At 51.6% G+C, this 26,395-nt stretch overlaps 1 pseudogene; it reads left to right on the forward strand.

Moving 5' to 3' along the window:
- LOC106572403 (protein Hook homolog 3-like) overlaps positions 1–26,395 on the forward strand; it is a 73,815-nt pseudogene that overhangs the window by 12,867 nt on the left and 34,553 nt on the right.

Raw genomic sequence — 26,395 nt, forward strand, 5'->3', positions numbered from 1 at the left:
CTGGTGGCTAGGCCTGGTGGCTAGGGGTTGTGGCTAGGCCTGGTGGCTAGGGGTTGTGGCTAGGCCTGGTGGCTAGGGGTTGTGGCTAGGCCTGGTGGCTAGGGGTTGTGGCTAGGCGTTGTGGCTAGGCGTTGTGGCTAGGCGTTGTGGCTAGGCCTGGTGGCTAGGGGTTGTGGCTAGGCGTTGTGGCTAGGCCTGGTGGCTAGGCGTTGTGGCTAGGCCTGGTGGCTAGGGGTTGTGGCTAGGCCTGGTGGCTAGGGGTTGTGGCTAGGCGTTGTGGCTAGGGGTTGTGGCTAGACCTGGTGGCTAGGGGTTGTGGCTAGACCTGGTGGCTAGGGGTTGTGGCTAGGCCTGGTGGCTAGGCCTGGTGGCTAGGGGTTTTGGCTAGGCCTGGTGGCTAGGCGTTGTGGCTAGGTGTTGTGGCTAGGCCTGGTGGCTAGGGGTTGTGGCTAGGCGTTGTGGCTAGGCCTGGTGGCTAGGGGTTGTGGCTAGGCCTGGTGGCTAGGGGTTGTGGCTAGGCCTGGTGGCTAGGCCTGGTGGCTAGGCCTGGTGGCTAGGGGTTGTGGCTAGGGGTTGTGGCTAGGCCTGGTGGCTAGGGGTTGTGGCTAGGCCTGGTGGCTAGGGGTTGTGGCTAGGCCTGGTGGCTAGGGGTTGTGGCTAGGCGTTGTGGCTAGGGGTTGTGGCTAGGGGTTGTGGCTAGGCCTGGTGGCTAGGCCTGGTGGCTAGGCCTGGTGGCTAGGGGTTGTGGCTAGGGGTTGTGGCTAGGGGTTGTGGCTAGGCCTGGTGGCTAGGCGTTGTTGCTAGGGGTTGTGGCTTGGCCTGGTGGCTAGGCGTTGTGGCTAGGCCTGGTGGCTAGGGGTTGTGGCTAGGCCTGGTGGCTAGGGGTTGTGGCTAGGGGTTGTGGCTAGGCCTGGTGGCTAGGGGTTGTGGCTAGGGGTTGTGGCTAGGGGTTGTGGCTAGGCATTGTGGCTAGGGGTTGTGGCTAGGCGTTGTGGCTAGGCCTGGTGGCTAGGCCAGGTGGCTAGGGGTTGTGGCTAGGCCTGGTGGCTAGGCCTGGTGGCTAGGGGTTGTGGCTAGGGGTTGTGGCTAGGGGTTGTGGCTAGGGGTTGTGGCTAGGTCTGGTGGCTAGGCCTGGTGGCTAGGCCTGGTGGCTAGGGGTTGTGGCTAGGCCTGGTGGCTAGGGGTTGTGGCTAGTGGTTGTGGCTAGGCCTGGTGGCTAGGGGTTGTGGCTAGGCTTGGTGGCTAGGCCTGGTGGCTAGGGGTTGTGGCTAGTCATTGTGGCTAGGTGTTGTGGCTAGGCCTGGTGGCTAGGGGTTGTGGCTAGGCCTGGTGGCTAGGGGTTGTGGCTAGGCCTGGTGGCTAGGGGTTGTGGCTAGGCCTGGTGGCTAGGGGTTGTGGCTAGGCCTGGTGGCTAGGGGTTGTGGCTAGGGGTTGTGGCTAGGCGTTGTGGCTAGGGGTTGTGGCTAGGGGTTGTGGCTAGGCCTGGTGGCTAGGGGTTGTGGCTAGGCCTGGTAGCTAGGCGTTGTGGCTAGGCCTGGTGGCTAGGCGTTGTGGCTAGGCGTTGTGGCTAGGCATTGTGGCTAGGCCTGGTGGTTAGGCCTGGTGGTTAGGCCTGGTGGTTAGGCCTGGTGGCTAGGCCTCGTGGCTAGGCCTGGTGGCTAGGGGTTGTGGCTAGTGGTTGTGGCTAGGCCTGGTGGCTAGGGGTTGTGGCTAGGCCTGGTGGCTAGGGGTTGTGGCTAGGCCTGGTGGCTAGGGGTTGTGGCTAGGCCTGGTGGCTAGGGGTTGTGGCTAGGCCTGGTGGCTAGGGGTTGTGGCTAGGCGTTGTGGCTAGGCCTGGTGGCTAGGCGTTGTGGCTAGGCCTGGTGGCTAGGGGTTGTGGCTAGGCCTGGTGGCTCGGCCTGGTGGCTAGGCCTGGTGGCTAGGGGTTGTGGCTAGGGGTTGTGGCTAGGCCTGGTGGCTAGGCCTGGTGGCTAGGCCTGGTGGCTAGGGGTTGTGGCTAGGCCTGGTGGCTAGGCGTTGTGGCTAGGTGTTGTGGCTAGGCCTGGTGGCTAGGCGTTGTGGCTAGGCGTTGTGGCTAGGCCTGGTGGCTAGGACTGGTGGCTAGGCCTGGTGGCTAGGCCTGGTGGCTAGGGGTTGTGGCTAGGCCTGGTGGCTAGGGGTTGTGGCTAGGCCTGGTGGCTAGGCCTGGTGGCTAGGCCTGGTGGCTAGGCGTTGTGGCTAGGTGTTGTGGCTAGGCCTGGTAGCTTGGCCTGGTGGCTAGGCGTTGTGGCTAGGGGTTGTGGCTAGGGGTTGTGGCTAGGGGTTGTGGCTAGGGGTTGTGGCTAGGGGTTGTGGCTAGGCCTGGTGGCTAGGCCTGGTGGCTAGGCCTGGTGGCTAGGCCTGGTGGCTAGGGGTTGTGGCTAGGCCTGGTGGCTAGGGGTTGTGGCTAGGCGTTGTGGCTAGGCCTGGTGGCTAGGCGTTGTGGCTAGGCGTTGTGGCTAGGCGTTGTGGCTTGGCCTGGTGGTCTAGGCGTTGTGGCTAGGCCTGGTGGCTAGGGGTTGTGGCTAGGCCTGGTGGCTAGGGGTTGTGGCTAGGCCTGGTGGCTAGGGGTTGTGGCTAGGCCTGGTGGCTAGGGGTTGTGGCTAGGGGTTGTGGCTAGGGGTTGTGGCTAGGGGTTGTGGCTAGGCGTTGTGGCTAGGCCTGGTGGCTAGGGGTTGTGGCTAGGCCTGGTGGCTAGGGGTTGTGGCTAGGCCTGGTGGCTAGGGGTTGTGGCTAGGGGTTGTGGCTAGCCCTGGTGGCTAGGCCTGGTGGCTAGGCGTTGTGGCTAGGCGTTGTGGCTAGGCGTTGTGGCTAGGGGTTGTGGCTAGGCGTTGTGGCTAGGCGTTGTGGCTAGGCCTGGTGGCTAGGGGTTGTGGCTAGGGGTTGTGGCTAGGGGTTGTGGCTAGGCGTTGTGGCTAGGGGTTGTGGCTAGGCCTGGTGGTTAGGGGTTGTGGTTAGGGGTTGTGGCTAGGGGTTGTGGCTTGGCCTGGTGGCTAGGCGTTGTGGCTAGGCCTGGTCGCTAGGGGTTGTGGCTAGGGGTTGTGGCTAGGCCTGGTGGCTAGGGGTTGTGGCTAGGCCTGCTGGCTAGGGGTTGTGGCTAGGGGTTGTGGCTAGGGGTTGTGGCTAGGGGTTGTGGCTAGGTGTTGTGGCTAGGGGTTGTGACTAGGGGTTGTGGCTAGGGGTTGTGGCTAGGCGTTGTGGCTAGGCCTGGTGGCTAGGGGTTGTGGCTAGGGGTTGTGGCTAGGGGTTGTGGCTAGGGGTTGTGTCTAGGGGTTGTGTCTAGGCCTGGTGGCTAGGCCTGGTGGCTAGGCCTGGTGGCTAGGGGTTGTGGCTAGGCCTGGTGGCTAGGGGTTGTGGCTAGGCGTTGTGGCTAGGCGTTGTGGCTAGGGGTTGTGGCTAGGCGTTGTGGCTAGGCCTGGTGGCTAGGGGTTGTGGCTAGGCCTGGTGGCTAGGGGTTGTGGCTAGGCCTGGTGGCTAGGCGTTGTGGCTAGGCCTGGTGGCTAGGGGTTGTGGCTAGGCCTGGTGGCTAGGGGTTGTGGCTAGGCCTGGTGGCTAGGGGTTGTGGCTAGGGGTTGTGGCTAGCCCTGGTGGCTAGGCCTGGTGGCTAGGCGTTGTGGCTAGGCGTTGTGGCTAGGCGTTGTGGCTAGGGGTTGTGGCTAGGCGTTGTGGCTAGGCGTTGTGGCTAGGCGTTGTGGCTAGGGGTTGTGGCTAGGGGTTGTGGCTAGGCGTTGTGGCTAGGCGTTGTGGCTAGGGGTTGTGGCTAGGCCTGGTGGTTAGGGGTTGTGGTTAGGGGTTGTGGCTAGGGGTTGTGGCTTGGCCTGGTGGCTAGGCGTTGTGGCTAGGCCTGGTCGCTAGGGGTTGTGGCTAGGGGTTGTGGCTAGGCCTGGTGGCTAGGGGTTGTGGCTAGGCCTGCTGGCTAGGGGTTGTGGCTAGGGGTTGTGGCTAGGGGTTGTGGCTAGGGGTTGTGGCTAGGGGTTGTGACTAGGGGTTGTGGCTAGGGGTTGTGGCTAGGCGTTGTGGCTAGGCCTGGTGGCTAGGGGTTGTGGCTAGGGGTTGTGGCTAGGGGTTTTGGCTAGGGGTTGTGGCTAGGGGTTGTGGCTAGGCCTGGTGGCTAGGCCTGGTGGCTAGGCCTGGTGGCTAGGGGTTGTGGCTAGGCCTGGTGGCTAGGGGTTGTGGCTAGGCGTTGTGGCTAGGCGTTGTGGCTAGGGGTTGTGGCTAGGCGTTGTGGCTAGGCGTTGTGGCTAGGCCTGGTGGCTAGGGGTTGTGGCTAGGGGTTGTGGCTAGGGGTTGTGGCTAGGCCTGGTGGCTAGGCGTTGTGGCTAGGCGTTGTGGCTAGGCCTGGTGGCTAGGCGTTGTGGCTAGGCCTGGTGGCTAGGCGTTGTGGCTAGGCCTGGTGGCTAGGCCTGGTGGCTAGGCGTTGTGGCTAGGGGTTGTGGCTAGGGGTTGTGGCTAGGCCTGGTGGCTAGGGGTTGTGGCTAGTGGTTGTGGCTAGGGGTTGTGGCTAGGCCTGGTGGCTAGGGGTTGTGCCTAGGCCTGGTGGCTAGGGGTTGTGGCTAGGCCTGGTGGCTAGAGGTTGTGGCTAGGCCTGGTGGCTAGGCCTGGTGGCTAGGCCTGGTGGCTAGGGGTTGTGGCTAGGCCTGGTGGCTAGGCCTGGTGGCTAGGCCTGGTGGCTAGGCGTTGTGGCTAGGCCTGGTGGCTAGGCCTGGTGGCTAGGGGTTGTGGCTAGGGGTTGTGGCTAGGCCTGGTGGCTAGGGGTTGTGGCTAGGCCTGGTGGCTAGGGGTTGTGGCTAGGCCTGGTGGCTAGGCCTGGTGGCTAGGCCTGGTGGCTAGGCCTGGTGGCTAGGGGTTGTGGCTAGGGGTTGTGGCTAGGGGTTGTGGCTAGGGGTTGTGGCTAGGGGTTGTGGCTAGAGGTTGTGGCTAGGGGTTGTGGCTAGGGGTTGTGGCTAGGCCTGGTGGCTAGGCCTGGTGGCTAGGGGTTGTGGCTAGGCCTGGTGGCTAGGGGTTGTGGCTAGGGGTTGTGGCTAGGCCTGGTGGCTAGGCGTTGTGGCTAGGCGTTGTGGCTTGGCCTGGTGGCTAGGCGTTGTGGCTTGGCCTGGTGGCTAGGCGTTGTGGCTAGGCGTTGTGGCTAGGCCTGGTGGCTAGGGGTTGTGTCTAGGCCTGGTGGCTAGGCCTGGTGGCTAGGGGTTGTGGCTAGGCCTGGTGGCTAGGGGTTGTGGCTAGGCCTGGTGGCTAGGCCTGGTGGCTAGGCCTGGTGGCTAGGGGTTGTGGCTAGGGGTTGTGGCTAGGCGTTGTGGCTAGGCCTGGTGGCTAGGGGTTGTGGCTAGGCCTGGTGGCTAGGGGTTGTGGCTAGGCCTGGTGGCTAGGGGTTGTGGCTAGGCCTGGTGGCTAGGGGTTGTGGCTAGGGGTTGTGGCTAGCCCTGGTGGCTAGGCCTGGTGGCTAGGCGTTGTGGCTAGGCGTTGTGGCTAGGCGTTGTGGCTAGGCGTTGTGGCTAGGCGTTGTGGCTAGGCCTGGTGGCTAGGCGTTGTGGCTAGGGGTTGTGGCTAGGGGTTGTGGCTAGGGGTTGTGGCTAGGCGTTGTGGCTAGGGGTTGTGGCTAGGCGTTGTGGCTAGGGGTTGTGGCTAGGCCTGGTGGTTAGGGGTTGTGGTTAGGGGTTGTGGCTAGGGGTTGTGGCTAGGCCTGCTGGCTAGGGGTTGTGGCTAGGGGTTGTGGCTAGGGGTTGTGGCTAGGGGTTGTGGCTAGGGGTTGTGACTAGGGGTTGTGGCTAGGGGTTGTGGCTAGGCGTTGTGGCTAGGCCTGGTGGCTAGGGGTTGTGGCTAGGGGTTGTGGCTAGGGGCTGTTGCTAGGCGTTGTGGCTAGGGGTTGTGGCTAGGGGTTGTGGCTAGGGGTTGTGACTAGGGGTTGTGGCTAGGGGTTGTGGCTAGGCGTTGTGGCTAGGCCTGGTGGCTAGGGGTTGTGACTAGGGGTTGTGGCTAGGGGTTGTGGCTAGGGGTTGTGGCTAGGCGTTTTGGCTAGGGGTTGTGGCTAGGCCTGGTGGCTAGGGGTTGTGGCTAGGCGTTGTGGCTAGGCGTTGTGGCTAGGCGTTGTGGCTAGGGGTTGTGGCTAGGGGTTGTGACTAGGCCTGGTGGCTAGGGGTTGTGGCTAGGGGTTGTGGCTAGGGGTTGTGGCTAGGGGTTGTGGCTAGGCGTTGTGACTTCTCTCTTCGCTTTCTTTCTCCTGTATGTGACCACTTTCCTTTCTCTTCTCCAGAGACATTGTGTATTTCACTGACAACTGGATCAGTAGGATCAAGCCTGATGTGGGAGATAACTGGCGACTAAAGGTATGGTGGTGATGATGATGATGATGATGATGATGATGGTCGTTTTCATACGTTGTCTTTATGTGTTGCTGCCATCTGCTCTAAAGCCCTTGTCAGTACCACACAGTCCCAATGGCACATCTTCCCTCCTCCTTTTCAGATCAGTAATCTAAAGAAGGTGTTGAAAGGTATACTGGACTACAACCAGGAGGTCCTTCAACAGCAGATCAACGACTTCACCCTGCCAGACATCAACCTGATAGGAGAACACGCAGACGCTGCAGAGCTGGGCAGGATGCTACAACTCATACTAGGCTGTGCTGTCAACTGTGAGCAGAAACAAGGTCTGTCCTGTCCTGTCCTGTCTGTCTGTCTGTCTGACTCTAGCATCTCTGTCTGTCTGTCCTGTCTGTCTGTCCCGTCTGTCTGTCCGTCTGTCTGTCCGTCTGTCTGTCCCGTCTGCCTGTCCCGTCTGCCTGTCCCGTCTGCCTGTCCCGTCTGTCCTGTCCTGTCTGTCCTGTCTGTCCTGTCTGTCTGTCTGTCTGTGTTTACCTGTCTCTAGGCAGTACGCAGCCTTGTCCTAGAGTCTCTAGGCAGTACGCAGCCTTGTCCTCGAGTCTCTAGGCAGTACGCAGCCTTGTCCTCGTGTCACTAGGCAGTACGCAGCCTTGTCCTAGAGTCTCTAGGCAGTTCGCAGCCTTGTTTGGCCTCGTGTCTCTAGGCAGTACGCAGCCTTGTCCTCGAGTCTCTAGGCAGTACGCAGCCTTGTCCTCGAGTCTCTAGGCAGTACGCAGCCTTGTCCTCGAGTCTAGGCAGTACGCAGCCTTGTCCTCGAGTCACTAGGCAGTTCGCAGCCTTGTCCTTTAGTCTCTAGGCAGTACGCAGCCTTGTCCTTTAGTCTCTAGGCAGTACGCAGCCTTGTCCTAGAGTCTCTAGGCAGTACGCAGCCTTGTCCTCGAGTCTCTAGGCAGTACGCAGCCTTGTCCTCGAGTCTCTAGGCAGTACGCAGCCTTGTCCTCGTGTCTCTAGGCAGTACGCAGCCTTGTCCTCGTGTCTCTAGGCAGTACGCAGCCTTGTCCTCGAGTCTCTAGGCAGTACGCAGCCTTGTCCTCGAGTCTCTAGGCAGTACGCAGCCTTGTCCTCGAGTCTCTAGGCAGTACGCAGCCTTGTCCTAGAGTCTCTAGGCAGTACGCAGCCTTGTCCTAGAGTCTCTAGGCAGTACGCAGCCTTGTCCTCGAGTCTCTAGGCAGTTCGCAGCCTTGTCCTCGAGTCTCTAGGCAGTACGCAGCCTTGTCCTCGAGTCTCTAGGCAGTTCGCAGCCTTGTCCTAGTCTCTAGGCAGTACGCAGCCTTGTCTGTCCTCGAGTCTCTAGGCAGTACGCAGCCTTGTCCTCATGTCTCTAGGCAGTACGCAGCGTTGTCCTCGAGTCTCTAGGCAGTACGCAGCCTTGTCCTCGAGTCTCTAGGCAGTACGCAGCCTTGTCCTAGAGTCTCTAGGCAGTACGCAGCCTTGTCCTAGAGTCTCTGGGCAGTACGCAGCCTTGTCCTAGAGTCTCTGGGCAGTACGCAGCCTTGTCCTAGAGTCTCTGGGCAGTACGCAGCCTTGTCCTAGAGTCTCTAGGCAGTACGCAGCCTTGTCCTAGAGTCTCTAGGCAGTACGCAGCCTTGTCCTAGAGTCTCTAGGCAGTACGCAGCCTTGTCCTCGAGTCTCTAGGCAGTACGCAGCCTTGTCCTCGTGTCACTAGGCAGTATGCAGCCTTGTCCTAGAGTCTCTAGGCAGTTCGCAGCCTTGTCCTCGAGTCTCTAGGCAGTACACAGCCTTGTCCTCGAGTCTCTAGGCAGTTCGCAGCCTTGTCCTAGTCTCTAGGCAGTACGCAGCCTTGTCTGTCCTCGAGTCTCTAGGCAGTACGCAGCCTTGTCCTCGTGTCTCTAGGCAGTACGCAGCCTTGTCCTCGAGTCTCTAGGCAGTACGCAGCCTTGTCCTCGAGTCTCTAGGCAGTACGCAGCCTTGTCCTAGAGTCTCTAGGCAGTACGCAGCCTTGTCCTAGAGTCTCTGGGCAGTACGCAGCCTTGTCCTAGAGTCTCTAGGCAGTACGCAGCCTTGTCCTCGAGTCTCTGGGCAGTACGCAGCCTTGTCCTCGAGTCTCTAGGCAGTACGCAGCCTTGTCCTCGAGTCTCTAGGCAGTACGCAGCCTTGTCCTCGAGTCTCTAGGCAGTACGCAGCCTTGTCCTCGAGTCTCTAGGCAGTACGCAGCCTTGTCCTCGAGTCACTAGGCAGTACGCAGCCTTGTCCTCGAGTCACTAGGCAGTACGCAGTCTTGTCCTCGAGTCTCTAGGCAGTACGCAGCCTTGTCCTCGAGTCTCTAGGCAGTACGCAGCCTTGTCCTCGAGTCTCTAGGCAGTACGCAGCCTTGTCCTCGAGTCTCTAGGCAGTACGCAGCCTTGTCCTCGAGTCTCTAGGCAGTACGCAGCCTTGTCCTCGAGTCTCTAGGCAGTACGCAGCCTTGTCCTCGAGGTCTAGGCAGTACGCAGCCTGTCCTCGAGTCTCTAGGCAGTACGCAGCCTTGTCCTCGAGTCTCTAGGCAGTACGCAGCCTTGTCCTCGAGTCTCTAGGCAGTACGCAGCCTTGTCCTCGAGTCTCTAGGCAGTACGCAGCCTTGTCCTCGAGTCTCTAGGCAGTACGCAGCCTTGTCCTCGAGTCTCTAGGCAGTACGCAGCCTTGTCCTCGAGTCTCTAGGCAGTACGCAGCCTTCTCCTAGAGTCTCTAGGCAGTACGCAGCCTTGTCCTCGAGTCTCTAGGCAGTACGCAGCCTTGTCCTCGAGTCTCTAGGCAGTACGCAGCCTTGTCCTCGAGTCACTAGGCAGTACGCAGCCTTGTCCTCGAGTCTCTAGGCAGTACGCAGCCTTGTCCTCGAGTCTCTAGGCAGTACGCAGCCTTGTCCTCGAGTCTCTAGGCAGTACGCAGCCTTGTCCTCGAGTCACTAGGCAGTACGCAGCCTTGTCCTCGAGTCTCTAGGCAGTACGCAGCCTTGTCCTCGAGTCTCTAGGCAGTACGCAGCCTTGTCCTCGAGTCTCTAGGCAGTACGCAGCCTTGTCCTAGAGTCTCTAGGCAGTACGCAGCCTTGTCCTCGAGTCTCTAGGCAGTACGCAGCCTTGTCCTCGAGTCTCTAGGCAGTACGCAGCCTTGTCCTCGAGTCTCTAGGCAGTACGCAGCCTTGTCCTCGAGTCTCTAGGCAGTACGCAGCCTTGTCCTCGAGTCTCTAGGCAGTACGCAGCCTTGTCCTCGAGTCTCTAGGCAGTACGCAGCCTTGTCCTCGAGTCTCTAGGCAGTACGCAGCCTTGTCCTCGAGTCTCTAGGCAGTACGCAGCCTTGTCCTCGAGTCTCTAGGCAGTACGCAGCCTTGTCCTAGAGTCTCTAGGCAGTACGCAGCCTTGTCCTCGAGTCACTAGGCAGTACGCAGCCCTGTCCTCGAGTCTCTAGGCAGTTCGCAGAGTTCATTTGAGGAAGTGTGTAAGATGAGGCTTCCAGTTTATCTCACGTCTTCATCACATTCAGTTCTTGTCATTGTGCAACTGCGGGTGCTTGTTAGACTGAACAAGTAGTCATTCGTGCTGTTTTCCTCTGCCCCTGTAGAATACATCCAGACCATAATGATGCTGGAGGAATCTGTTCAACATGTTGTCATGACAGCCATTCAAGAGGTAAGCCTTTTGTAAACATTTGAAATGGCTGTGTGTTTTACTCTAGAGGTCCATTTCCTCTGTCCTTATGACATAATACGCTGTGTAGAGTGTCCATGTGTTATAACAGATGACATCACACTGTGTAGAGTGTCCATGTGTTATAACAGATGACATCACACTGCGTAGAGTGTCCATGTGTTGTAACAGATGACATCACACTGTGTATGGTCTCCATGTGTTATAACAGATGACATCACACTGTGTAGAGTATCCATGTGTTATAACAGATGACATCACACTGCGTATGGCCTCCATGTGTTATAACAGATGACATCACACTGTGTATGGTCTCATGTGTTATAACAGATGACATCACACTGTGTATGGTCTCCATGTGTTATAACAGATGACATCACACTGTGTATGGCCTCCATGTGTTATAACAGATGACATCACACTGCGTAGAGTATCCATGTGTTATAACAGATGACATCACACTGCGTATGGTCTCCATGTGTTATAACAGATGACATCACACTGCGTATGGTCTCCATGTGATATAACAGATGACATCACACTGTGTATGGTCTCCATGTGTTATAACAGATGACATCACACTGTGTAGAGTATCCATGTGTTATAACAGATGACATCACATTGTGTAGAGTATCCATGTGTTATAACAGATGACATCACACTGTGTATGGTCTCCATGTGTTATAACAGATGACATCACACTGCGTATGATCTCCATGTGTTATAACAGATGACATCACACTGTGTATGGTCTCCATGTGTTATAACAGATGACATCACACTGCGTTTGGTCTCCATGTGTTATAACAGATGACATCACACTGCGTATGGTCTCCATGTGTTATAACAGATGACATCACACTGCGTATGGTCTCCATGTGTTATAACAGATGACATCACACTACGTATGGTCTCCGTGTGTTATAACAGATGACATCACACTGCGTATGGTCTCCGTGTGTTATAACAGATGACATCACACTGTGTATGGTCTCCGTGTGTTATAACAGATGACATCACACTGCGTATGATCTCCGTGTGTTATAACAGATGACATCACACTGCGTATGGTCTCCGTGTGTTATAACAGATGACATCACACTGTGTATGGTCTCCGTGTGTTATAACAGATGACATCACACTGTGTATGGTCTCTGTGTGTTATAACAGATGACATCACACTGCGTATGGTCTCCGTGTGTTATAACAGATGACATCACACTGTGTATGGTCTCCGTGTGTTATAACAGATGACATCACACTGTGTATGGTCTCCGTGTGTTATAACAGATGACATCACACTGTGTATGGTCTCCATGTGTTATAACAGATGACGTCACACTGTGTATGGTCTCCGTGTGTTATAACAGATGACGTCACACTGCGTATGGTCTCCGTGTGTTATAACAGATGACATCAGACTGCGTAGAGTATCCACGTGTTATAACAGATGACGTCACACTGCGTATGGTCTCCGTGTGTTATAACAGATGACGTCACACTGCGTAGAGTATCCACGTGTTATAACAGATGACGTCACACTGCGTATGGTCTCTCTGTTTTAGCTGATGAGCAAAGAGTGTCCAGTTATGGGAGGAAGCGACTCGTACGCTGACATGGATAGACAGGTAAGATGTTACGGAGAATGTTCTCTTTCCTCGTTACACCGTGTCTTAATACATATAATATAACACGATTTTACTGTATCAGCCTTTAGTCTGTATTTTTTTTCCCCCGTGTTAATTCTGACGTACTCGTTCCATTTCTAGCTGAAGAGGACAGTGGAGGATCTGAACGAGGCTCTAGCCACCAAGGAGGAGATCGCACAGAGATGTCACGAGCTTGACATGCAGGTTGGCCTTACGTTTTTTTGGTTTTATTCCTTTACGTGACCGAATGTTCTCTCTGCCTTCTTCTTATTACAGCCGTAGTACAAGGTCATGGGTTCACGATAGGTGTCCTATATTTGAAAGTAAGTCAAACCTTTGTTATAACGGTTGTTGGAATGAATGTCCTCAGTGCAATGGTTAAAAACCTCCGTATGAATACCATGGGTAAAAGTTAACCGTTTAATAAGGTCTTCACTGGTCCAAAAAGGTCAGACCCGTTCCTGAAATGAATAGATGGCTTTCCCACCCGATCCCGATATGCATAAATATATTTATTTATTTATTTTAAAACGGAGACGGGATCCGAATGGACCCGAGGACGGTCAGACCCGTTCCGTAAAGGCCTCTGGGAAATCAGAACCAAACAGACCGGTTCAGACTGGTTCAGATCTGAGAGTAGAAAGTGGGAGATAAACAAACTTCCGACTGGGTGCTGCCAGCGCCATCAATATACGAACACCATTGGCCAAATGATCCACGGTTACTTGTCCTTAAAAATATCAAACACAGCATTTACAGTTGGAACTTCATTTGGCCAAAGAAAATGGCTCAACAGAATGAAACAAAACATTTGTTGCATATTTTAATAAAGAATATATTTAAACCTTCTCAAAACGTATGAACAGGCTAGGACTATATTGCAGCAATTACCAACAAAGGTGAGTGGCCCTACCCAACAAATTACGACAATAGGCGAATTATATAGATTTTTTTTTTAGCAGGCCTACTTTTGACCTGTCTTAAACTAAATTCGGAGCACAAAATTAAAAAGAAGGTTCCAACTTAATTTAGCCAATGAAAATGTCTCATAAAAATTTAACAAAACACTTTTTTGCATATTTAAAGAACTGTTTTCGAGTTTTAAATAGGCCTAAAATAATAATAATAATATACAACAGCAATAATAATAATAATAAAACTAATTATAATAATAATAATAATAATAATAATAATAATAATAATAAAACTAATTATAATAATAATATACAATAATAATAATAATAATAAAAAACTAATTATAATAATAATATACAACAATAATAATAATAATAAAACTAATTATAATAATAATATACAACAATAATAATAATAATAATAATAATAATAATAATAATAAAAGTAATTATAATAATAATATACAATAATAATAATAATAATAATAATAAAACTAATTATAATAATAATAATAATAATAATAATAATAATAATAATAATAATAAAACTAATTATAATAATAATATACAATAATAATAATAATAATAATAATAATAATAATAATAATAAAACTAATTATAATAATAATAATAATAATAATAATAATAATAATAATAATAATAATAATAAAACTAATTATAATAAATACTATTGCATCACAAGCTGCACACGTTCCATTTGGCCATCGTTCTTCTCATCTTTTGTCCACCGTAATATTACAACTTTTGTCCCCGAGGACATTCCGCTTGTCGCCTTCTTTTCGCTGTACTCTTTCTACTCTAATTTATGTTTTACTTCAACGAAAAAGGCCTCCGTCTTCCCAGTCACCAGGAGCCTAGGCCAAGCCTTCCTTTCGTTCTCTCACTTTCTCCTCAGCAGCAGGAAGAGTAAGTGAGGCGAGCAGCCGGAATCACTTTCAGCTGGACACGTAAGCTATACGTTTTATTGAGTTGCAATTGGCTGACACAGATAACAAGCTCGTGCAGTTCTCATTACTTCACACACGTTAAATGAAATGAACAGATGGACGGGTCCAATCGGTAAATACTTTTAAAACATTTTTTTTCATTACACATACCCGAGACCCTTGGCAATTATATCAGACCCAACCCAGATCTGAGACGAAAGTTAGATTTTAGGACCCGAATTTGGAGTCTGTTGGAGCCATGAAGACTTCTTGGTGACAGTCCCCGTAATCATGGTAGGACGGCATTCCCCTGAGGCTTCCACTACTACGACCAAATGTCCTCCAGGTTTTCTACATTCTACTATTATAGAACTGAGTACTGTCTTCACCACGTCTGTTCTCTCTTCAATTTGATAACATTGTCTTGTTCTATACTCCTGTTCTATACTCCTGTCTTGTTCTATTCTCCTGTTCTATTCTCCTGTTCTGTTCTATTCTCCTGTTCTATTCTCCTGTCCTGTTCTGTTCTATTCTCCTGTTCTATTCTCCTGTTCTATTCTCCTGTTCTATTCTCCTGTCCTATTCTATTCTCCTGTCCTGTTCTATTCTCCTGTCCTGTTCTATTCTCCTGTCCTGTTCTATTCTCCTGTCCTGTTCTGTTCTCCTGTCCTGTTCTATTCTCCTGTTCTATTCTATTCTCCTGTTCTATTCTCCTGTCCTGTTCTATTCTCCTGTTCTATTCTCCTGTCCTGTTCTATTCTCCTGTCCTGTTCTATTCTCCTGTCCTGTTCTATTCTCCTGTTCTATTCTCCTGTCCTGTTCTATTCTCCTGTCCTGTTCTATTCTCCTGTTCTATTCTATTCTCCTGTCCTGTTCTATTCTCCTGTCCTGTTCTATTCTCCTGTTCTATTCTATTCTCCTGTCCTGTTCTATTCTCCTGTTCTATTCTCCTGTTCTATTCTCCTGTCCTGTTCTATTCTCCTGTTCTATTCTCCTGTTCTGTTCTATTCTCCTGTCCTGTTCTATTCTCCTGTTCTATTCTATTCTCCTGTCCTGTTCTATTCTCCTGTCCTGTTCTATTCTCCTGTTCTATTCTATTCTCCTGTCCTGTTCTATTCTCCTGTTCTATTCTCCTGTCCTGTTCTATTCTCCTGTCCTGTTCTATTCTCCTGTCCTGTTCTATTCTCCTGTCCTGTTCTATTCTCCTGTTCTATTCTCCTGTCCTGTTCTATTCTTCTGTTCTATTCTCCTGTCCTGTTCTATTCTCCTGTTCTATTCTCCTGTTCTATTCTCCTGTCCTGTTCTATTCTCCTGTCCTGTTCTATTCTCCTGTCCTGTTCTATTCTCCTGTCCTGTTCTCCTGTCCTGTTCTACTCTCCTGTCCTATTCTCCTGTCCTGTTCTATTCTCCTGTTCTATTCTCCTGTCCTGTTCTATTCTCCTGTTCTATTCTCCTGTTCTATTCTCCTGTCCTGTTCTATTCTTCTGTTCTATTCTCCTGTCCTGTTCTATTCTCCTGTTCTATTCTCCTGTTCTATTCTCCTGTTCTATTCTCCTGTTCTATTCTCCTGTCCTGTTCTATTCTTCTGTTCTATTCTCCTGTCCTGTTCTATTCTCCTGTTCTATTCTCCTGTTCTATTCTCCTGTCCTGTTCTATTCTCCTGTTCTATTCTCCTGTCCTGTTCTATTCTTCTGTTCTATTCTCCTGTCCTGTTCTATTCTCCTGTTCTATTCTCCTGTTCTATACTCCTGTCCTGTTCTATTCTCCTGTTCTATTCTCCTGTCCTGTTCTATTCTCCTGTCCTGTTCTATTCTCCTGTCCTGTTCTATTCTCCTGTTCTATTCTCCTGTCCTGTTCTATTCTCCTGTCCTGTTCTATTCTCCTGTTCTATTCTCCTGTCCTGTTCTATTCTCCTGTCCTGTTCTATTCTCCTGTCCTGTTCTATTCTCCTGTCCTGTTCTCCTGTCCTGTTCTATTCTCCTGTCCTATTCTCCTGTCCTGTTCTATTCTCCTGTTCTATTCTCCTGTCCTGTTCTATTCTTCTGTTCTATTCTCCTGTACTGTTCTATTCTCCTGTTCTATTCTCCTGTCCTGTTCTGTTCTATTCTCCTGTCCTGTTCTATTCTCCTGTTCTATTCTCCTGTCCTGTTCTGTCCTATTCTCCTGTCCTGTTCTATTCTCCTGTTCTATTCTCCTGTCCTGTTCTATTCTCCTGTCCTGTTCTATTCTTCTGTTCTATTCTCCTGTCCTGTTCTATTCTCCTGTCCTGTTCTATTCTCCTGTTCTATTCTCCTGTTCTATTCTCCTGTTCTATTCTCCTGTCCTGTTCTATTGTCTTGTTCTATTCTCCTGTCCTATTCTATTCTCCTGTTCTATTCTCCTGTCCTGTTCTATTCTCCTGTCCTGTTCTATTCTCCTGTTCTATTCTCCTGTTCTATTCTCCTGTCCTGTTCTATTGTCTTGTTCTATTCTCCTGTCCTATTCTATTCTCCTGTTCTATTCTCCTGTCCTGTTCTATTCTCCTGTCCTGTTCTATTCTCCTGTTCTATTCTCCTGTCCTGTTCTGTTCTATTCTCCTGTCCTGTTCTATTCTCCTGTTCTATTCTCCTGTCCTGTTCTGTTCTATTCTCCTGTCCTGTTCTATTCTCCTGTCCTGTTCTATTCTCCTGTCCTGTTCTGTTCTCCTGTCCTGTTCTATTCTCCTGTCCTGTTCTATTCTCCTGTTCTATTCTCCTGTCCTGTTCTATTCTCCTGTCCTGTTCTATTCTCCTGTCCTGTTCTATTCTCCTGTCCTGTTCTATTCTCCTGTCCTGTTCTATTCTCCTGTCCTGTTCTATTCTCCTGTTCTATTCTCCTGTCCTGTTCTATTCTCCTGTTCTATTCTATTCTCCTGTCCTGTTCTATTCTCCTGTTCTATTCTCCTGTTCTATTCTCCTGTCCTGTTCTATTCTCCTGTCCTGTTCTATTCTCCTGTTCTATTATATTCTCCTGTCCTGTTCTATTCTCCTGTTCTATTCTCCTGTCCTGTTCTGTTCTATTCTCCTGTCCTGTTCTATTCTCCTGTTCTATTCTCCTGTTCTATTCTCCTGTTCTATTCTATTCTCCTGTCCTGTTCTATTCTCCTGTTCTATTCTCCTGTTCTATTCTCCTGTCCTGTTCTATTCTCCTGTCCTGTTCTATTCTCCTGTTCTATTATATTCTCCTGTCCTGTTCTATTCTCCTGTTCTATTCTCCTGTCCTGTTCTGTTCTATTCTCCTGTCCTGTTCTATTCTCCTGTTCTATTCTCCTGTCCTGTTCTATTCTCCTGTTCTATTCTCCTGTCCTGTTCTGTTCTCCTGTCCTGTTCTATTCTCCTGTTCTATTCTCCTGTCCTGTTCTGTTCTCCTGTCCTGTTCTATTCTCCTGTTCTATTCTCCTGTTCTATTCTCCTGTTCTATTATATTCTCCTGTCCTGTTCTATTCTCCTGTTCTATTCTCCTGTCCTGTCCTGTTCTCCTGACCTGTCTGAACTGAAACTCTATTACTCTGTGCCTTGCTTTGAAGGCTTTCCATGTACAGGAGCAGCGAGATAGACTGAGGTTAGAGTATATTGAACTAGAGGAGAGGGTAAATAACCTTTTTATTCCTCATTTCTCTCAGTCCTTGTCGTTTGGCGTGTGAATTGAAAGCCCTGGATTTGAAATGTGCTCTCTGCTTCTATAACAGCATCTCCTGTTTGAAATCCAGGTTCCTTTGACTGTGTTTGCCTCCCTAATGGCACCCGTAATGGCACCCTATTCACTAAGTAGTACACTACTATTGACCAGAGCTCTATGGGATGCCTTATGGGCCCTGGTCAAAAGTAGTGCACTCTATAGAGAGTAGTGTGCCATTTGGGACACAGCCTGTGTGGCGTATTAGTCAGCTGTCCTGTCATGCCCACCTCAGTTCTGTGTCTCACCAAGAACCACCCCACCCTGGCCGTCCCCAAGACGTCCCAGTGGTAGGAAGTGCTTGGTTTTTGGTCTTGGCAGCAGTGTTCTGTCTTACCATTTTACATGAACATTTTACTCATTTATCAGTCATTCTTATCCGGAGCGACTTACAGGACCAATTAGGGTTAAGAGTCTTGCTAAAGGGGACGTTAAACATATTTCACCTAGTCTGCTCAGGGATTCGAACCAGCGACCTTTCGGTTACTGGCCCAACGCTCTTAACCTCTAGCCTAGAGAATAAAGCAGTAGAGAAACATGCAGATGGCCAACGGGAGACCTCCTCAACAGATGGCCAACGGGGGACCTCCCCAACAGATGGCCAATGGGGGACCTCCTCAACAGATGGCCAACGGGGGACCTCCCCAACAGATGGCCAATGGGAGACCTCCCCAACAGATGGCCAACGGGGGACCTCCCCAACAGATGGCCAACGGGGGACCTCCCCAACAGATGGCCAATGGGAGACCTCCCCAACAGATGGCCAATGGGAGACCTCCCCAACAGATGGCCAACGGGAGACCTCCCCAACAGATGGCCAATGGGAGACCTCCCCAACAGATGGCCAACGGGAGACCTCCCCAACAGATGGCCAACGGGAGACCTCCCCAACAGATGGCCAATGGGAGACCTCCTCAACAGATGGCCAACGGGGGACCTCCTCAACAGATGGCCAACGGGGGACCTCCTCAACAGATGGCCAACGGGGGACCTCCTCAACAGATGGCCAACGGGGGACCTCCCCAACAGATGGCCAACGGGAGACCTCCGCAACAGATGGCCAATGGGAGACCTCCCCAACAGATGGCCAATGGGAGACCTCCTCAACAGATGGCCAACGGGGGACCTCCTCAACAGATGGCCAACGGGGGACCTCCTCAACAGATGGCCAACGGGGGACCTCCTCAACAGATGGCCAACGGGGGACCTCCCCAACAGATGGCCAACGGGGGACCTCCCCAACAGATGGCCAATGGGAGACCTCCCCAACAGATGGCCAACGGGGGACCTCCCCAACAGATGGCCAATGGGAGACCTCCCCAACAGATGGCCAATGGGAGACCTCCCCAACAGATGGCCAACGGGGAGTTATTGGTCCTCTATGCAGTTCCACATCCACCTAGGTGGAGATCCATGCTTTAATTAGCATTTGCTTCTTTGACAGAGTAGTAAGGTAGTGTGGCTGGAGAAGAGAGTTCTTTAAGAACTTTCACTTGAACTGATGTTTCACAGTGCAGTAGGTCTGTGTTAAAGGGTTAGGTGTTTCACAGTACAGTAGGTCTGTGTTATAGGGTTAGGTGTTTCACAGTACAGTAGGTCTGTGTTATAGGGTTAGGTGTTTCACAGTGCAGTAGGTCTGTGTTATAGGGTTAGGTGTTTCACAGTACAGTAGGTCTCTGTGTTAAAGGGTTAGGTGTTTCACAGTACAGTAGGTCTGTGTTATAGGGTTAGGTGTTTCACAGTGCAGTAAGTCTCTGTGTTATAGGGTTAGGTGTTTCACAGTGCAGTAGGTCTGTGTTATAGGGTTAGGTGTTTCACAGTGCAGTAGGTCTGTGTTAAAGGGTTAGGTGTTTCACAGTGCAGTAAGTCTCTGTGTTATAGGGTTAGGTGTTTCACAGTGCAGTAGGTCTGTGTTATTAAAGGGTTAGGTGTTTCACAGTACAGTAGGTCTGTGTTAAAGGGTTAGGTGTTTCACAGTGCAGTAGGTCTGTGTTATAGGGTTAGGTGTTTCACAGTACAGTAGGTCTGTGTTATAGGGTTAGGTGTTTCACAGTGCAGTAAGTCTCTGTGTTATAGGGTTAGGTGTTTCACTGTGCAGTAGGTCTGTGTTATAGGGTTAGGTGTTTCACAGTACAGTAAGTCTCTGTGTTAAAGGGTTAGGTGTTTCACAGTGCAGTAGGTCTGTGTTAAAGGGTTAGGTGTTTCACAGTGCAGTAGGTCTGTGTTATTAAAGGGTTAGGTGTTTCACAGTGCAGTAGGTCTGTGTTAAAGGGTTAGGTGTTTCACAGTGCAGTAGGTCTGTGTTATAGGGTTAGGTGTTTCACAGTACAGTAGGTCTGTGTTATAGGGTTAGGTGTTTCACAGTGCAGTAAGTCTCTGTGTTATAGGGTTAGGTGTTTCACAGTGCAGTAGGTCTGTGTTATAGGGTTAGGTGTTTCACAGTACAGTAAGTCTCTGTGTTAAAGGGTTAGGTGTTTCACAGTGCAGTAGGTCTGTGTTAAAGGGTTAGGTGTTTCACAGTACAGTAGGTCTGTGTTATAGGGTTAGGTGTTTCACAGTACAGTAAGTCTCTGTGTTAAAGGGTTAGATGTTTCACAGTACATTAAGTCTCTGTTAGGTGTTTCAGAGGACAGTAGGTCTGTGTTAAAGGGTTAGTTGTTTCACAGTACAGTAAGTCTCTGTTAGGTGTTTCACAGTACAGTAAGTATCTGTGTTATAGTAGGTCGCTTTATCAGCTGGTAAGGTACATTTCACTTAAGCTGCCTGTTTTGATGAAGTCATAGACAGTAGTTGGCTGTTTCTCAAACACACCACAGCTGCTTGGCTTCTGTGTGGAGTGAGTTTTATCCTGCCATCACGTTGTTGTGATGGCCACATAAAAGCATGTTGCCCAGTTTGCGCCGTACTAAGAGTTTGTGGGTTTTGTTTTGTTGTTTTGTGTGCTTGCTTTTTTCCTGATTTTGAAATCAATTGTGTGCGATCATAAAATGTGGTCATGAAGAAGAAGAAAAAAAATAGTTTTGCTGTTGAAGAACAATTCAGATTTGTAACTACTGTACCTTTCATGTTTACGAAATGAAAAAAGTCAAATTTTCTTGTAAAGACTTTCAGTAAATCGCAGATGGTTTGGTATATGTAATGACAAATCTTCCCCACCACTAGGTGGCAGCGCTACAGGAGGAGAGGGGTAGTCTCCTGGCTGAGAACCAGATCCTCATGGAGCGTCTCAACCAGTCGGACTCCATAGAAGACCTGAACAGCCCTGTAGGACGCAGACACCTGCAGCTTCAAACACAGCTGGAACAGCTCCAGGAGGAGACCTTCAGGTAACAGGGGGGTGGAGGAGGGCTTGGCAGCGAGGGAGATGGGGTAGGGGGTGGAGGACAGGCAGTGAAGAAGGGAGGTAGAGTGACCTAGCTGGTTCTCAGCCCCACCTTAAGAGCACTATGAATGAGTTTCTCATTCAGTTCCTAGGTCAAACCCGGGCCTGTATTAATAAGCTGTCCTCTATTATTCTCTAGTCCAGACCCAGGCCTGTATTAATAAGCTGTCCTCTATTATTCTACAGACCCAGGCCTGTATTAATAAGCTGTCCTCTATTATTCTCTAGTCCAGACCCAGGCCTGTATTAATAAGCTGTCCTCTATTATTCTCTAGTCCAGACCCGGGCCTGTATTAATAAACTGTTCTCTATTATTCTCTAGTCCAGACCCGGGCCTGTATTAATAAGCTGTCCTCTATTATTCTCTAGTCCAGACCCGGGCCTGTATTAATAAGCTGTCCTCTATTATTCTCTAGTCCAGACCCGGGCCTGTATTAATAAACTGTCCTCTATAATTCTCTAGTCCAGACTTGGGCCTGTATTAATAAGCTGTCCTTTATTATTCTACAGTCCAGACCTGGGCCTGTATTAATAAGCTGTCCTCTATTATTCTCCAGACCAGGGCCTGTATTAATAAACTGTAGAAAATAGGTATTAATAAAGCTTCTCAGAGTAGGAGTACTGCTCTAGGATCAGGCCTCCCTGTCCACATTATGTTATTCATTATGATCTAAAAGACAACTGATCCTAGCTAGACCAGCCGCTAACCATTGGGCTCTCACAGCAGGCACTCAGAGATGTCCCTGTTGAGCTGGGACTGGGACTACCTGCCCCTCCCTTTCACCCTGCACCCTGCACCCCACCCAGCCCCCTCGCTGCCCCTGTTTGACGGGAGGTAAAAACACAGTGCCTGGGGTTCATCTTACCCACGGAACCTCACTACCTGGAGGCCAGGGACTCACTCACTCTGACTGGGTCCACCACAGGACCTTGGGCCATCACCACGGTGTCTGGTTCACCACAGGACCTTGGGCCATCACCACGGTGTCTGGTTCTGGGCCATCACCACGGTGTCTGGTTCACCACAGGACCCTGGGCCATCACCACGGTGTCTGGTTCACCACAGGACCCTGGGCCATCACCACGGTGTCTGGTTCACCACAGGACCCTGGGCCATCACCACGGTGTCTGGTTCACCACAGGACCCTGGGCCATCACCACGGTGTCTGGTTCACCACAGGACCCTGGGCCATCACCACGGTGTCTGGTTCACCACAGGACCTTGGGCCATCACCACGGTGTCTGGTTCACCACAGGACCCTGGGCCATCACCACGGTGTCTGGTTCACCACAGGACCCTGGGCCATCACCACGGTGTCTGGTTCACCACAGGACCCTGGGCCATCACCACGGTGTCTGGTTCACCACAGGACCTTGGGCCATCACTGAGAGAGTCACTGGGAGACTATAGTCCAGCGTTTCCCAAACAGGGTGCACGTTTAGATTCATGCCTTAAAACCACACAGCCGATTCAAATGATCAAAGCTTGATGATCAGTTGAATCGGCTTTGTAGTGAAAGGGGCAAAAACCAAACCTTGCACCCCTGCATCCCAGGACCGAGTTTGGGAAACGCTGGACTATGGGTTTAGGCACTCATCCATAATAGGCCATTCTCCGTCTGAGGCATTTTCTATCGCTCTTGGTCGTCGTCCCCCCCGGACCAACTGAGCACAACGTCCTCAAACAACCTCAAAATGTAAACTTCACCAGCTCAAATCTCAAGTTGAAGCTTTTGAGGCACTGAGTGACCTGTGAGTTTGTGTATCGATATCTGTCATCAGTTAGTTGTGTGTGTGTGTGGGTGTGTGTGTGTGTGTGTGTGTGTGTGTGTCTGTGTCTGTGTGTGTGTGTGTGTCTGTGTGTGTGTGTGTGTCTGTGTGTGTCTGTGTGTCTGTGTGTGTCTGTGTGTGTCTGTGTGTGTCTGTGTGTGTCTGTGTGTGTGTGTGTGTGTGTGTGTGTGTGTGTGTGTGTGTCTGTGTGTCTGTGTGTGTGTGTGTGTGTGTGTGTGTGTGTGTGTGTGTCTGTGTCTGTGTGTCTGTGTGTCTGTGTCTGTGTCTGTGTGTCTGTGTCTGTGTCTGTGTCTGTGTCTGTGTCTGTGTGTGTGTGTGTGTGTGTGTGTGTGTGTGTGTGTGTGTGTGTCTGTGTGTGTGTGTGTGTTGGGGTTTTCAGTTTGGACTGAGGTGTATGTTTCTCTCTCTGGGGCGTCTGCAGGTTGGAGGTAGCGAAGGATGACTATCGTATCCGCTGTGAGGAGTTAGGAAAGGAACTGACAGAGCTGAGAGGACAGAATGAAGAGCTCACCTCCCTGGCTGACGAGGCCCAGTCACTGAAGGACGAGATGGACGTACTCAGGTAGCCCCTACACCCTGGCCCCTACACCCTAACCCCTACACCCTAACCCCTACACCCTAACCCCTAACCCTGGCTGATGAGGCCCAGTCACTGAAGGACGAGATGGACGTACTCCGGTAGGAACTACACCCTAACCCCCTACACCCTAACCCCCTACACCCTAACCCCCTACACCCTAACCCCTACACCCTAACCCCTACACCCTAACCCCTTACACCCTAACCCCTACACCCTAACCCCTAACCCTGGCTGATGAGGCCCAGTCACTGAAGGACGAGATGGACGTACTCAGGTAGCCCCTACACCCTAACCCCTTACACCCTAACCCCTTACACCCTAACCCCTTACACCCTAACCCCTTACACCCTAACCCCTACACCCTAACCCCTACACCCTAACCCCTATACCCTAACCCCTATACCCTAACCCCTATACCCTAACCCCCTACACCCTAACCCCCTACACCCTAACCCCTACACCCTAACCCCCTACACCCTAACCCCTACACCCTAATCCCTACACCCTAACCCCCTACACCCTAACCCCCTACACCCTAACCCCCTACACCCTAACCCCTACACCCTAATCCCTACACCCTAACCCCCTATACCCTAACCCCTATACCCTAACCCCCTATACCCTAACCCCTATACCCTTACACCCTAACCCCTATACCCTACACCCTAACCCCCTACACCCTAACCCCCTACACCCTAACCCCTACACCCTAACCCCTACACCCTAACCCCTACACCCTAACGAGGCCCAGTCACTGAAGGGACTTGATGAATGTACTCACCCAACTGAGCCTCTGTTTTCCATGGTTGGGGGTCAATCCAGTTTGTAATTTCAGTTTTAATTGGAATTGACCCCCAGCCATGGTAACGCTCCAGAACGAGTTACCCCAGCTAGCCAGCATGCAGTGGTTCGCTAGTGGCCTGCCAGCATGCAGTGGTTCACCAGTGGCCTGCCAGCATGCAGTGGTTCACTAGTGGCCTGCCAGCATGCAGTGGTTCACCAGTGGCCTGCCAGCATGCAGTGGTTCACTAGTGGCCTGCCAGCATGCAGTGGTTCGCTAGTGGCCTGCCAGCATGCAGTGGTTCGCTAGTGGCCCGCCAGCATGCAGTGGTTCGCTAGTGGCCCGCCAGCATGCAGTGGTTCGCTAGTGGCCCGCCAGCATGCAGTGGTTCGCTAGTGGCCCGCCAGCATGCAGTGGTTCGCTAGTGGCCCGCCAGCATGCAGTGGTTCGCTAGTGGCCCGCCAGCATGCATTGGTTCGCTAGTGGCCCGCCAGCATGCAGTGGTTCGCTAGTGGCCCGCCAGCATGCAGTGGTTCGCTAGTGGCCCGCCAGCATGCAGTGGTTCGCTAGTGGCCCGCCAGCATGCAGTGGTTCGCTAGTGGCCCGCCAGCATGCAGTGGTTCACTAGTGGCCCGCCAGCATGCAGTGGTTCACCAGTGGCCTGCCAGCATGCAGTGGTTCACTAGTGGCCTGCCAGCATGCAGTGGTTCACTAGTGGCCTGCCAGCATGCAGTGGTTCACCAGTGGCCTGCCAGCATGCAGTGGTTCACTAGTGGCCTGCCAGCATGCAGTGGTTCACCAGTGGCCTGCCAGCATGCAGTGGTTCACCAGTGGCCTGCCAGCATGCAGTGGTTCACTAGTGGCCCGCCAGCATGCAGTGGTTCGCTAGTGGCCTGCCAGCATGCAGTGGTTCACTAGTGGCCTGCCAGCATGCAGTGGTTCGCTAGTGGCCTGCCAGCATGCAGTGGTTCACTAGTGGCCTGCCAGCATGCAGTGGTTCACTAGTGGCCCGCCAGCATGCAGTGGTTCACTAGTGGCCCGCCAGCATGCAGTGGTTCGCTAGTGGCCTGCCAGCATGCAGTGGTTCGCTAGTGGCCCGCCAGCATGCAGTGGTTCACCAGTGGCCCGCCAGCATGCAGTGGTTCACTAGTGGCCCGCCAGCATGCAGTGGTTCACTAGTGGCCCGCCAGCATGCAGTGGTTCACTAGTGGCCCGCCAGCATGCAGTGGTTCGCTAGTGGCCCGCCAGCATGCAGTGGTTCGCTAGTGGCCCGCCAGCATGCAGTGGTTCGCTAGTGGCCCGCCAGCATGCAGTGGTTCGCTAGTGGCCTGCCTGCATGCATGCAGTGGTTCGCTAGTGGCCTGCCTGCATGCATGCAGTGGTTCACTAGTGGCCTGCCAGCATGCAGTGGTTCACTAGTGGCCTGCCAGCATGCAGTGGTTCGCTAGTGGCCTGCCAGCATGCAGTGGTTCACTAGTGGCCTGCCAGCATGCAGTGGTTCACTAGTGGCCCGCCAGCATGCAGTGGTTCACTAGTGGCCTGCCAGCATGCAGTGGTTCGCTAGTGGCCTGCCAGCATGCAGTGGTTCGCTAGTGGCCCGCCAGCATGCAGTGGTTCACCAGTGGCCCGCCAGCATGCAGTGGTTCACTAGTGGCCCGCCAGCATGCAGTGGTTCGCTAGTGGCCCGCCAGCATGCAGTGGTTCACTAGTGGCCCGCCAGCATGCAGTGGTTCACTAGTGGCCTGCCATCGACACAGTTAGCAGCCCACTGATGACACTACAACGTTTTGTATAGACGCTAACCTAAGCTTGTGTACGTGTCCCTGCAGACACTCGTCGGACAAGGTGTCCAAGCTGGAGGTCATGGTGGAGTCGTACAAGAAGAAGCTAGAGGACCTGGGAGATCTGAGGAGACAGGTCAAACTGTTGGAGGAGAAGAACACTCTGTACATGCAGAACACTGTCAGTCTGGAGGAAGAAGTACGCAAGGCCAACACCACGAGAGGACAGCTGGAGTCCTACAAGAGACAGGTATGGACAGAGACTGAACACCACTACAAACACACAGAGAGACAGTTTAACATCCTGTCCTTTGTTGTCCCCAGGTGGTAGAGCTGCAGAACAAGCTGTCTGAGGAGTCGAAAAGACAGACAAGATGGAGTTTGAATACAAGAGACTCAAGGAGAAGGTGGACTCTCTCCAGAAAGAAAAAGATGTAGGTGCTAGTATGGTTCATTTCACTTTACGGTACTGTACTTCAGTACTACTATAGTTTACAGGACTACAGGTCAACATTGACTTTACGGTACTGTACTTCAGTACTACTATAGTTTACAGGACTACAGGTCAACATTGACTTTACGGTACTGTACTTCGGTACTGTACTTCAGTACTACTGTAGTTTACAGAACTACAGGTCAACATTGACTTTACAGTACTGTACCTCAGTACTACTGTAGTTTACAGAACTACAGGTCAACATTGACTTTACGGTACTGTACTTCGGTACTGTACCTCAGTACTACTGTAGTTTACAGAACAACATTGACTTTACAGTACTGTACTTCAGTACTACTGTAGTTTACAGAACAACATTGACTTTACAGTACTGTACTTCAGTAC

Source organism: Salmo salar, unplaced genomic scaffold (genome assembly GCF_905237065.1).
Source record: "Salmo salar unplaced genomic scaffold, Ssal_v3.1, whole genome shotgun sequence".
NCBI lineage: Eukaryota > Metazoa > Chordata > Actinopteri > Salmoniformes > Salmonidae > Salmo > Salmo salar.